The sequence below is a fragment of the Ambystoma mexicanum genome, chromosome 1p (genome assembly GCF_040938575.1).
Source record: "Ambystoma mexicanum isolate Mex_15411 chromosome 1p, UKY_AmexF1_1, whole genome shotgun sequence".
Taxonomy (NCBI): Eukaryota; Metazoa; Chordata; class Amphibia; order Caudata; family Ambystomatidae; genus Ambystoma; species Ambystoma mexicanum.
The window spans coordinates 958,230,200-958,242,217 of record NC_090921.1 but is presented as its reverse complement, the minus strand read 5'-3'; the positions used below and the strand labels follow the sequence as shown (position 1 = coordinate 958,242,217).

Genomic DNA, 12,018 nt, shown 5'->3' with positions numbered 1-12,018 from the left:
TTTCTCCAGCTCTACCAGAAATGTTGTCAGGCATAGTACGGTAGTCGCCTATCTGTTTCCATTTCCTTCCCACTCTCCTCCTCCTATCCTTATCTATGACTTAGCTCTTGCACTATCTGAAATGTCATCATGCCGAGTACGATACTTAATTTCACATCCTTACTGTTCATGGCCTGTCAGAATATAATTGTATTTTCCCTTGATTCCTCCCTTGCCTTGAAACGCTTTGAAACACATTGGGCACCGTTCATTCCGGGCCGCCTCATTATGAGGTCTGCTCGTGGGTGCTGCTAAGGACGTCTGGTCAGACCAGCAAATTTGTTTGTCGTCTCGCTTTAGTGTCAATTGAAAGGACTAACTTAACGAGCGGTCCCGCTTACAAAATGAAGCAAAACCAGTCAACTGCTACCACGACTGCAGCAAATTTGTTTGTCGAATGTTTTGAACGTAAGGTCATCTACAATCCCACCAACCCATACTTTTCTAAGTTGAGTTTGTGGCGTCGTTACATAGACGACATTGTGTTAGTTTGGGACGGGTCTACTGAAGAGTTCAACGATTTTATGCTCTGGATCAATTGCCAAAATACTTACCTGAAGTTTACTTCCACACAGGATAATCTTAAGATTGATTTTCTGGATATCACAATTTGGGTTGACGCTAGCCGCAACATCTTAAAGTTCAGACCATACCATAAACCTACTGACCGTAACTCACTGTTAGAGTTTGGCAGTTGTCACCCGCGGCATACAAGGGAGAATCTTCCTGTTGGGCAATTTTTTTGGCTGAAACGCAATAGCTCTACAAAAGAGATCTTTTTGACGGAAGCCAATTCCTTGAGCTCTAATACCCGACCAAGCTAGTGCGTCATGCATTTAAAAGATCTAAAAATAATGATCGTGCGAGCCTGTTAGAATATAATGCTAGAGTAAAATAGCAAGATGGGCTAGTATTTGTGAGTACATACACCCCACAAACGAACCAGGTCATTAAGATCATCAAGAAAATTTGGTGTATCTTGACGGGAGGTGAGTGCACTCTTGATCCCCCTTTATGGTCTTTCAAGAGAGGCCCGAATTTGAAAGAACTACTCACAAAAAATGATATCTCAAGAAAACCGACAAAACAAATGAGTCTTACTGAAAAATGGGGACTTCCAAAAACATTAGGCCACGCACCGTGTGTCCAATGTGTTAACTGCCACCAGACTAGTAGGACAACTCAGGTAGACATAGGTTTGGACAAACCTTGGACCCAAGCAACCTTTAGTAATTGCAACTCGAGTAATCTGGTGTATACAATATGGTACCAATGTGGTAAGCTGTATATTGGCATGACCACAAGGAAAATCAAAGTTCGTATTTCCGAATATAGGAGCTGTATTAAGAATAAGGTAATTGTGTGGCATAGTATGCCAACTGATTCACAGTATATTCATGATTACTAATAGCGCTGTAGCACTAAGGCACCACTATTTTTGTTGGTTTAGGTGACCTACTTTAATAGTCAGTTGTCTGGCAGTGTTTCTTTGCCTTTAAGAATTTACTGGCATAACATTAATATAGGACAATGGAATTATGTGTAATGATGTTTACGCGTACCCTAATTCATGTTGGTTTGTTTGTATAACATGCAGCATATTGTCGGTGCAAGTAGCAGCCTACATTTGTTTTCACAGATGTTTTTTTAGCTGTTTAAACTGAAACGGTTGTTTTTTCTGCAGTAACGTTTGCAGCTCCACACCCACGGCGCTGCCATTCCCTCAAGTTAGATGAGGTTAATTGATGGCACCTGTGCGTTCATTACGCCTTAAGGGCGGACTGCAGTGCTCATTCTAGCATCAGGTGTTGGAGGCAGCACGCACTCGAGTATGGAGGAAGTGACGCAGGGTGCCCAGCATACGGAAAGTAAGTGGCAATGAAACTTCTCGGGAAACGCTTGAGGTAGTTTCGTTTTACGTTATCACTAGTTTGACCAGTGTGAGCCTGAGCACCCGCGTGTTGTTTGTGTACCTCTAGGTAGTGGATGTATGGTCCACTCATTCCCACTGATGCATGCGAAGCGTAACGGCATGTTCTCTTTTTACAGCCGTTTAAGGAGAGCCAAATGAGTGTCGTCTCGCTTTAGTGTGAATGGACTAACTTAACGAGCGGTCCCGCTTACAAAATGAAGCGAAACCAGTCAACTGCTACCACGACTGGATCTGTTCCCACTAATGTAAGTGATGTCATTGAAATGGTCTTTGTCCTTTGCATTACAATGCATATGCTGTTGTTGTGTTATCTGTGGGTTAGGAGCACTGCATGATTAATACCCTGAATGTTAAGAGTTGCACCGGAGGGAAATAAGCGCCATGTAAAAATATTGAAGGATAACAGGAGGCACGTTTTGGAGGTGGTTCTGTTCCCAGGTTTAGTTGGGCATAGGATGGGCCGTTTACCTCCCATTGGGAAGATTCATTAAAAATGAGTTTTAACATAAATCTGCCAAAATGTAAAGTGGGTGACGCACAATGTTTTAGCTGTGAATAAAGAGCAGGGTTTGAGACGTGTAGTTGGGTACCTGGCACTTTTTCCAGAGCCGCTAAAAGACAGTGGCATCATTGTGCGTGGTGTTGACTACAACGGTGGGTTGTTTACCTTTGAGAAGGCGCCTACAATGCCGTGGACAGATTTATTTAGTAAAACTACCACGGTGAGTTAACCATAGGAGACTAAATACTCTAATGTTGATTAATTAACAGCATAACTCATAGCTGTTTTTTATGCTGTCCCCCATAGGGTCATCGAGGAACACTATCACAAAGGTTGAGAAGACCATGAAAACCTGTTTGTCGAATTTCCCCTGAAGAAGTTCTGTCATTTGTCTAACATTGTTAAAAGAATGAAACATGTCGGGCATTTAGGTTGCTTCATTGGAAGGCAACGTTGTTTAAAGATTAATTCATTTAATGAGAACCTTGTTATCAATAGGATTTGCTTAATAAGGGCATGAACGGTCGGGAGGGAGCAATTCAGAATTTGAGAGCTCTCTGTATTGTGTATTCGAAAGGTATCTGAACAACAATGTATGGTGAGAGAGTGTGGACTAACATCTGTATGTGAAGTACGTTAGTAGAAAGAAAGCACCTTTGCACTTTGTGAGCTTCTTATTGTGTTGTGTGAATTCTAGGTGACCATTTGTCTATGTAATATATTTTTATGATTATGGACTGTTACATTATTATAATTTAATAAAAATATGTTTTGTAAAATGCAAGTTGTCGAGTGTCATTTTGGTAATAAGCGTAGGTATTGTGATTCAGTAGTGTTTCTTATCCCGCCTGTGGGGCACAGCATAAAGGAAGCCATAGTCTTTTAGGGGGGATGAATCCCGGGGCCATTAAATACATTTCCCCTCAATCTTTTTATTGTATATGTGTGTAATAAAATCATCACGCACATTTTCTTCTTAGTGTTTTTGAAAATGTTAAGAGGTGTGGATGTTTTAAAATCCAAGAACCAATAGAAATGCTTTCCCTGGAACTTCGAGTACCGAAATGGGGCATTTCCACTTTAGTTGTTTGCTATTGTTCATCAAGTTATAGAGTGCAGTGGTGCAGTGTCCGGCCTGCAAACCTTACGACTGTGGTTCGATCCCCAAGGTCGGCTTTATGTAAAAACTGTATGTAAAAGTAAAATGTATTCAAAAGGGATATTTAATGTGTCTCATTATAGCTGGGGGTGTGGGGACTGAGTCCACCCTCTGAAAAAAGTGGGTCGACTCCATCCACCCGGGTGTACTCTCGACTTGAGACCTGGCATAGACCGTATCAGGAAGGCTCTGTGGGAGTCCTAGGTCGGGGAAGCGGCATGAATTGAATGAAGATTGCTAAGAGACCATTTATGCTCATCCCATCAGTGAATGTTGGAAGTTTACGAAAGATCACCAAGGGACCAATTCTTATTGCAGTACCCGAGAAGGGGGTGAAGTTAAGAAAGATTACCAAGGGACCTATCATACTCGTCCCAGTGAATGTTGGAAGAGTGACAGAATTTATGAAGGGACCATTCATACTCGTCCCAGTACAAGTGAATGTTGCAAGGATATCAAGGGAGTAACCAAACTCATATCAGTGCCAGCCAAGGTAGAGAAAATAGCGAGAGGACAGTGTTCCAAAGTATAAATTACATGAAATGCTGAGAGAGGGAGAGAAAAGTGGATAAGGATCAATTGGCCACAGATATTGGAAGAATTGTATGTAAAAGTAAACTTGCGGTACCAGGGTAGATACCAAGTATTTCATAAGTTGGCAGAGAACAAAGAGGCATTTTCTGGTTTGGAGGATAGCCAAGACCAAGATCATTGGATTTGAAAGGTTGGACTTGAACAATCAACTGTGCCAGTAGTAGGCAAGGGAAATCAGAGGGACAAGAAACCCTTAGAATGAGTAGAGGAATTCTTTCACAGAATCACCACCCACCATCCCAAGAAAGACTTGCTATAAAAGCCTGGCCAGGCGAAGGAAGTCATTCTCCTGGAGCTCTTTTCTTTTGGACTTTGTATATAGTGGTTGGGACAGAGTAGGGTAGTTTGGGACAGAGTACAGTTTATTACTTTGGACCTTCTCGCTGACTACAAGCACCCTAGTTGGATTTGTATTAGATAAGGCAAACACCATACTATTAGGGATAGACGGGCCTTTTCCTTTATGGTTTAAACAAAATTGATTGTTAAAATGCCACCAGTGACTTCTCTCCTCCTTCTGACCTACCACAATATACATTACCAGTTCTGAGATGTCAATGGTTTGCCATCCTCAGCATGTGAAAGGTGAAGTGTGCAGGGAGTGGCACTGCAGTGAAAATGCAAAAATATTATTGATCTGTAGTAAGTTTGTTTTCATTTGCCCACCTGTGTCGAATTGGATTCTGCCTTGCAAGAGTACAAGGATGAGTAGGGGTAAAATTACCCACTAAGCCCTCACACTTCTACAAACCAAAACCCAACACCATCATAAAGGTAAAACAGGGACATTCAAGAGATATACCTCCTTTGTCTTTTGTGGTAAAGTGGGCTTAGGGACGGCTATACGCACAAGAGGGGTATAAAGGTGAACCAGTAATGACCCAAACAACACAGTATCACAGTCCAAAATAAAGGGAATGTGCAATCAAGGCTCTATAGAACTATAAACACTTCACATTACAATACAAAACCCCACCCCAAAGGAAATAACAGAGAAGATGCAACAGGCTGGAGAATGAAGCACTCTGAGCGTAGTTCCAGGGGTGGAAGGTAAGGTATTACTAAAAAAAAAGTATATTGAGTTTAAAACGGGGAGTGTCATGACCTAACCAGTCACTAGGGCCCAAATGGACCTAGGAAGAAGTTTAATGTCACACAACCTGGATTCAGTTCTTGGTGAGATGACGCATCAGACTCAGGTTCAAACATTGATGTGAGCTGATCAGGCTCAGTCAGGCATGTAGGATCGCAGAGGCCCTGGCAGCAAGCGGCACCAAATAGGGTCAAGTGTGGGTACTCTGTGCAGTCCTAAGGCAGCTTTTGAATGATTAAGGTGGGGGAGGTCCCAAGAACGCTTTACATTGGCCAGGCCAAGTCAGACTTTTTCCTCTGGGAGCGGCTGGTGAGTGATGCTCCAGCTGTTCAAATCAGTGGATAACGGTCGTTGACGTGGTGATTGAGGATGCTCTGGGGTGCAGTCAATAAGACAGCAGTTCTTGTGCTGGCTGGCCCGAGCTGTGATTGTAACCTCTGGTTAGAATCGACTCGTGACCTTCCAGAGATTCAATTCTGTTTCTGGCGTTGAGCAGTCGCTTCAGGCCTAACAAGTGACATACTTTGCCAGGACACAATGCAGTGTCAAGCTGGTTTAAATGCAGTGCAAGTTTGTTAGGTTGGAGGAATTCAGACACCATTGCCTTCCCTATTGCTCTGGATGCAGGGAACACAGAGCGACCCGTTCAGTGCCAGAGATCAGCGAGCTTCAGCTGGTCTGGCACTCCGGGTTGCTGTGAGGCCTTCGCAAAGGGCTCGAGGACAGGATACTCCAGTTTAGAGTCTTCTCTTCTGAAACAGAAGATCCATTGCAGAATGTTTGGTCCTGGTCCATAGCACAGTTCACTCCCAATGTTCCCTGGGAGTGGTTAGGGGACAGATCTTCCTTCTGTCTTGGACGGTTCCTTCTTCACTTCTGGAAAAGAAGTCCAGGCGAGAATGTTTAAAACGTCTCTTCTGCCTTAAAGGATCCTTAAGGAACTGAGGGAATTATGCTGCACAAGTCCTCAGGCGATTGGTCTAAATCTAGCCTGTATTAGGGGTACAATTCCTTCTCCTGGCTGGAGTGGACTTTGCCCTGTTGATCTTGCACCCAAGTGCTTTGCTCCAGAAGATGTAAAGGAGACGGGAAAGGGAAAGAGAAACAAGATTTCGGAAGACTTCCACCAGTTTCCAGGTACCCCACCAAGCCCCACTCCCACACTTATTTTTTGCTATTGCCCAAACCCTTATCTGCCCTTTCCCACCCCCCCTAAAACATTCGATGAGCACATCGGAAGGAATGTGCACGTTCAAAAGCCTGGGGATGAACAGGCAGGCGATGAAAGGATGTGGTACCCCTACTCCTGCCCCCTTCCCTGCTACTAACAACAACAACCTTTGGCTATCCAGCATCCTGGTGTGGGGTTGCTCCTCTTGAAAGAGTGTGCTCCTTTGATACTTTGGTCCAGGACAGCTGTCTGCTGTGTGGCTATCTCTGAGGAGGAGGGATACCAGTCCTCGAGAGATAATCAAAGAGCAGCAGGGTCCTCTGGGTTTCTGTCCTGCCATGTGGCAGTATTGACCTTTCTGCCCTAAATACACACATTCCCTTCCACAGCAGGGCTGACTCTCAGGAGCTGATACATGGGCATTATGAATTGGGATGTGGCAGCCATGATCATAAGTATCGCCATGCACTATGCCTAAACTCAGGCATAGCTTATTCTTAGAGATTACCCTGTCACCAGCATGGGGTACGCATGATCGTCGTAGTTTGGGTAGCAGGGGCATATCTTAAATGTCACCCCTGTGCTGCAGTTACTTTGCTGTCACTGTGGCAGTCGAGTGGGCACCATGTGAACTTTGAGCCTGCTCTCCTCTGTAAACAGCGCGGGTGCTGTGGATCAGGCTACTATGTGCACCATGCTTTAGGCATGGAGTTGCGACAAAGGTGGACCTGGTTAGGAGATTCACCCTTTGCAGAAGGTTTCACCAGCATCATTTTATGTACTCATAAAATACATTTAAAAGCCAGTGGTTTGCTCCCTTGCCAAATAGCAATTCCTCACAAAACTGAATAGCATATTGCAAGAAATAGATAATGGACAGCAGGCAGGCTTCATGCGCCACCATACTCCATTGTTTCTGGTGTTATGGTATTTAGCGGTGTTCCGTGCACAGCAGCTACTTACAAGGCCTCCAGGTGCTTTGGTTGATTTGAAGGGGAGGGAGTGGGTTAGTTTAGTGGAGGAAAAGGGAAAATGTAATACAGCTTTACTGCTCTTTTTTTTTTTTTGTTCAGACCCGAAATACTTCAGGGGACTGCATGCTGGTGTGTTTCTAGGTGTTCTGTGTTAAAAGAATAGAGGTGTTTATGTCTACCGGGGACCCTCATGTGCATGTGGTGATAGGTTGCATTGGCCAGGACTGTGAAATGTAAGTTGACTGTAGAGGTGTATCATTCTGCTAGTTGAAGCCCTTTGGGAGGGTTGTTAGTTTGCCAGTCCCTTGGTTAGTATGCTGGCATCTCAGGCAGTGGGCAGTGTGCCGCAAATGGTTCTCGTGAGAGTGGACAAACATGGGGAGGAGCGAGGTGGGGGTAATGGGGACTGGGACGAGAACGAGTGAGGTGCGTGTCGTGGGGGACTGGGATGAAGATGCGTGAGGTGGGGGTAATGGGAACTGGAACGAGGAAGAGGGAGGTGGCAGTAATGTAATGGATTTGTAATGGGGAACTGGCATTAAGAAGAGGGAGCCAGGGATAATGGAGTACTGGGACGAGACAGAGTGAAACCTTCATCCATTGAAGTTCCCAAACATTTATGGCTAATACCTTCGACACATTTCAGAAAACAGCATGAAAATACCAAGTTTCTTATCCCAGTGACAATAAAACTTGAGCGTTTGGAGCAAATCTGTTCAACGGTTCAAATATGATAATGCACGTTCAAGATGTGTCTTTGATTTTTGCATTCGTTCTTCCATATGGAAAACAGCACAATTGTTGCTCATGCCCACAGCTGAACCCGTGTGTGGGTTTTGCATTTTTTCAGCTGAAACATTGCAGGAATTGTTTTTTTTTTTTAGTTTGGTGGACACCCCTCCAGTACCTTTTTAAAGTTAAGCAGGGAGCTGGATGTCTACTGCCACCAAAAAGCTTTATATATCCCCCATGATGCTTTGCAGGAGCTCAGGCTTCACAAAAGTTAATGAACACAATTTTCTCTTTATGAGTTTTTAATAAATGCACTCTGGTTCACAACTTTAAATGTGTTTAAAATCGTTTGTACTTTAATTTTCATGGCTATTTTTTACTGTCTTTTCTAATCGCTCGCCAAGATGCTCTTTTGGCTTTGCGAGGGAATCGCGGACATGCCCTCGAAGAAGTTGCTGCACTGCCCCGACATGCCGCCAGGAGGCGTTGTCAGGACTCCGGAGGTGCAACAGAAGGAAGTCCCTTCTCGAACAGGGTGAAGCCTTGATGCGCATCATTGGGCAGATCAGAGCCAGTGCTTTAAGTAGAGTGAGAAATCAAGGGGTCGCGCTAACAAGGGGCTGTGACCTGAGTGCTGGGCTTTGCCAAAAGTGGGGGCGGGCGTTTTAGGCAAGCGCAGTCAGCACAAAACCATACGCAAGCATCATTGCCACAAAAAATAAATATGCGTTCATTTACAGAAACCAATTGGCAGTTTCCAGTTCAGAAACATGTTTTACTTTTACTTTCGTCTTTCCTTGGGGGAGTTGCAACACCTTAACAAGACGAACAGTGCAGATTGCTTATTTTCAATGGGGAAAAAAAAGTTTCTTGAGAATTAATTCTCACTCGCCTCTAATGATCCTGGCCCTCATCACGAGTTGGGCGGTAACATCGGTGCTATTACCGCTGGCGCTATTAGCCCTACCGCCAAACCCCCTGGCGCTATTAGCACCGGATCACGGGTTTGGCAGAACGGTTAGTGCCCATTCCCTATTGGGCCCAATGGGGAAAATTCACGCTATTACTGCTGGCGGATTTCCCGGAGGTGGTAATAGCGTCGAAAATCGGCAAATTTTGCTGTGGTTTTCCCCCCAGCTCAGAGCTGGGGGGAAATCCGCCAAGACCATGATTTGGCGGACCCTTAAATGCGGCGGTAATAGCACTACTGCCACATTTAAGGGGTACCGCCAGACTCGTGAGGAGACCCCCTGTGTTTTTTTGCTTAAAAATATAATTTGCACTTTTCTCCCTAGTAACACGATATTACAATTTCTCCCCAAAAATATATGTTGTAAACCAGATTAAAAGCGGCCTGTGACAAAGTGAGCTCCTCCGCAGTGTGAGCAAAGGCCTTTACCACTCCCAGAAGGATAGCTCAGGGGCAACGTGCTCGCTCTTGAAAGCAAGACGACACGGAGCACCACAGGTTTGATTCCCCCATTCCACGCTTAGAGACCTCTGGGTATTAAGCACAGAGTGAAATCTCCACCTGCTGTCACAGACTTTTAGTGGAGCGGACTGCATTCCTGTGTATTTGTGGGACCCTTCAGCTAACTAAGTTTCAGAGTAGGTGGAATTTCTCTCTGGTTTGTCAATGGCCCCTCATCACTAAAACCTGCTGGCGGCTTCATAGTTTGATGACTCCCATGTTGGGTGTCTGGCTGTTTTGTGGTCACCACAGAGACCCTAATCAAATGTGTGCTTCCCAAGACACATGAAGTGGACCAATCGAATGCGCTTAATGCTTGAGCCACATGGTGGCAACAGAAGACTTCTTCAACATACATTTCAGGGAATGTCTGCAGTGGTGAGACCAACGGGAACCCAAAGAGCTCTGATTCAGGACCCCTTGTAGAACTCCGGTTCACAAGCAATTTTTGGAAATTGCCAGGGCTCCAGCCTGGCTAGCCCCGGCCCAACTAAAGCCCTGTTCAGAGCCGTGGTGGCCTGGGTATTATGGGCATGGAACATTAGGCAACCATTAAGCACATGCCCTGCATATCTGTCATGCAAGGCATTCTGCGTTAACAGTGACAAATGCCTCTGCAGGTCTCGTTTTGAGACGGCACCATCCCACATAGGGTACTCTCAGCGGCACAATGAAACCTACATTTCGGAGGGGGGTGCTAAGTGGTGATGGGAGGGTCCACTTCAGAAAACAGGCAGGGCATGTTTGGAGGCTCTGCCCCCACTGTTCTACCCCCCATGGTCTGGTGTGGGGACCTACTATCAAATAGTATATTTTAAAGCGCAATATGCAGAGAGGCGGTGGAAGTCTTTCTTGAAAGGTGCAGCTTTAAAGTTTTACTACATTTGTCTGAACAAACGCAGTACAACTTTAACATGCCAATTTCGGGGAGAGGCTTCCCTCACCTCTCCGCTTAACAAAATGCAAGTGCGCCCACCCAGGGGTGCACATACGCAAAAATGTAGGTGGGGGTAAACCCTTCAAATGTTGGGAGAGGCGATAACTTCATAGATGGTGGAGGAGTGGCAAACTTACTTGTCTAGGGGCATCTAACTTCTTTACTCATTGTAATGAGACTCTTCTAGTGCAGCTTCAATGTTAAAATCAGTTAACTCTCTCCTTTAGTCTGAAAATGCCCACTTCTTGCAGATCCTGAAGCTCCTAGAAAGTGTGAAAATGGAAGATGGTGTGCAATGAAAGACTCAATATCATAGCATAACAGGACATTGTAGAGTGTGGGTCAATACTCTGGATGGGCCAGGCAACTTCAGTGGCTAGGAGCAACAGGGAAGAAAATGTAATGTTGGTTCTACCACAGTTAGTCCGCTATACTAGAATCTCTGGTGCACTGACTGGCTGGTGAGACTATGGGCCTCATTACGAGTCAGCCGGTCTGGAAAGAACGGTGGTGGTAAATTCTCCACCACCGTTCTATCCGGACCGGCTGATCTCGAATTCTGCATGCGGGAGATGTCACTCCCGCCAGACCTGGCGGGTTTAACACCACCCATCTGCAGGCGGACGTGGAAACACCGGCACCATTACAGCATGGTGCCGGTGTTTCCACTTCCCCATTCCCATGGAGTCCTATTGGACTCCATGGGAATGGGGATTTACTGAATTCCGCCTCCGGAATTCCGGGGTCTCCGGGGTTGTAATGCCCCAGTGATTCTGGGAATCACGGAGGCGAAATGGTAATACGAGTCCGGCGGTAACCTGCTGGTTTTTCCAGCTCGGTTACCGCCAGACTCGTAATGAGGCCCTATCTCTGCCTGTCAAATCAAGTTATACATCACTGGGGGATGGCCAGTGCAGCAATAATGCAATTCTATGTGAGTTTTGGAGCCACTAGCAGAGGAGCACCAGGGTTTACCAATTGGTCACTATACTTATTGAAACTGTCCTATTTTAAGGGTGCATACATAATCACTGCAATTTTTGGAGTTGAAGTCCGGGTGAGATTACATTATTTGCCTGGGATCACACGCTTACTCTAAACAGCGAAGCAGGGATTTTAACCACCTCTGCAATGTGTGCATGGCCACCTTATTCTACGCTTTACTTGGGACACATATTTAAGTTTTGGGTGTCAGGACCTACACTAATACTGTCCTATAGAATTTACTTGCTAAATACACAAATTGCATAGTAAAGCATTATGACAACATATAAATCCTTAGGAGCATGTTGGGCCAAAATAATATCAGTGTACCTTTATTTTCCACATCCTGAATGGAAAACTATAAGATGCAAAAGGTAAAAAATCTATTTACCCACTTTATTTTCAGCGCTTTAAGACACATAATAAAAT

General features: G+C 45.0%; 1 long non-coding RNA gene across 1 annotated transcript; it reads left to right on the top strand.

Moving 5' to 3' along the window:
* The first annotated feature begins 1,846 nt into the window (after positions 1–1,846).
* LOC138566669 (uncharacterized) lies at positions 1,847–3,253 on the top strand. Its single transcript, XR_011301994.1, has 3 exons — positions 1,847–1,907; positions 2,089–2,217; positions 2,781–3,253. It is a non-coding gene; the product is annotated as an uncharacterized lncRNA (long non-coding RNA).
* The last annotated feature ends 8,765 nt before the right edge of the window (positions 3,254–12,018 follow it).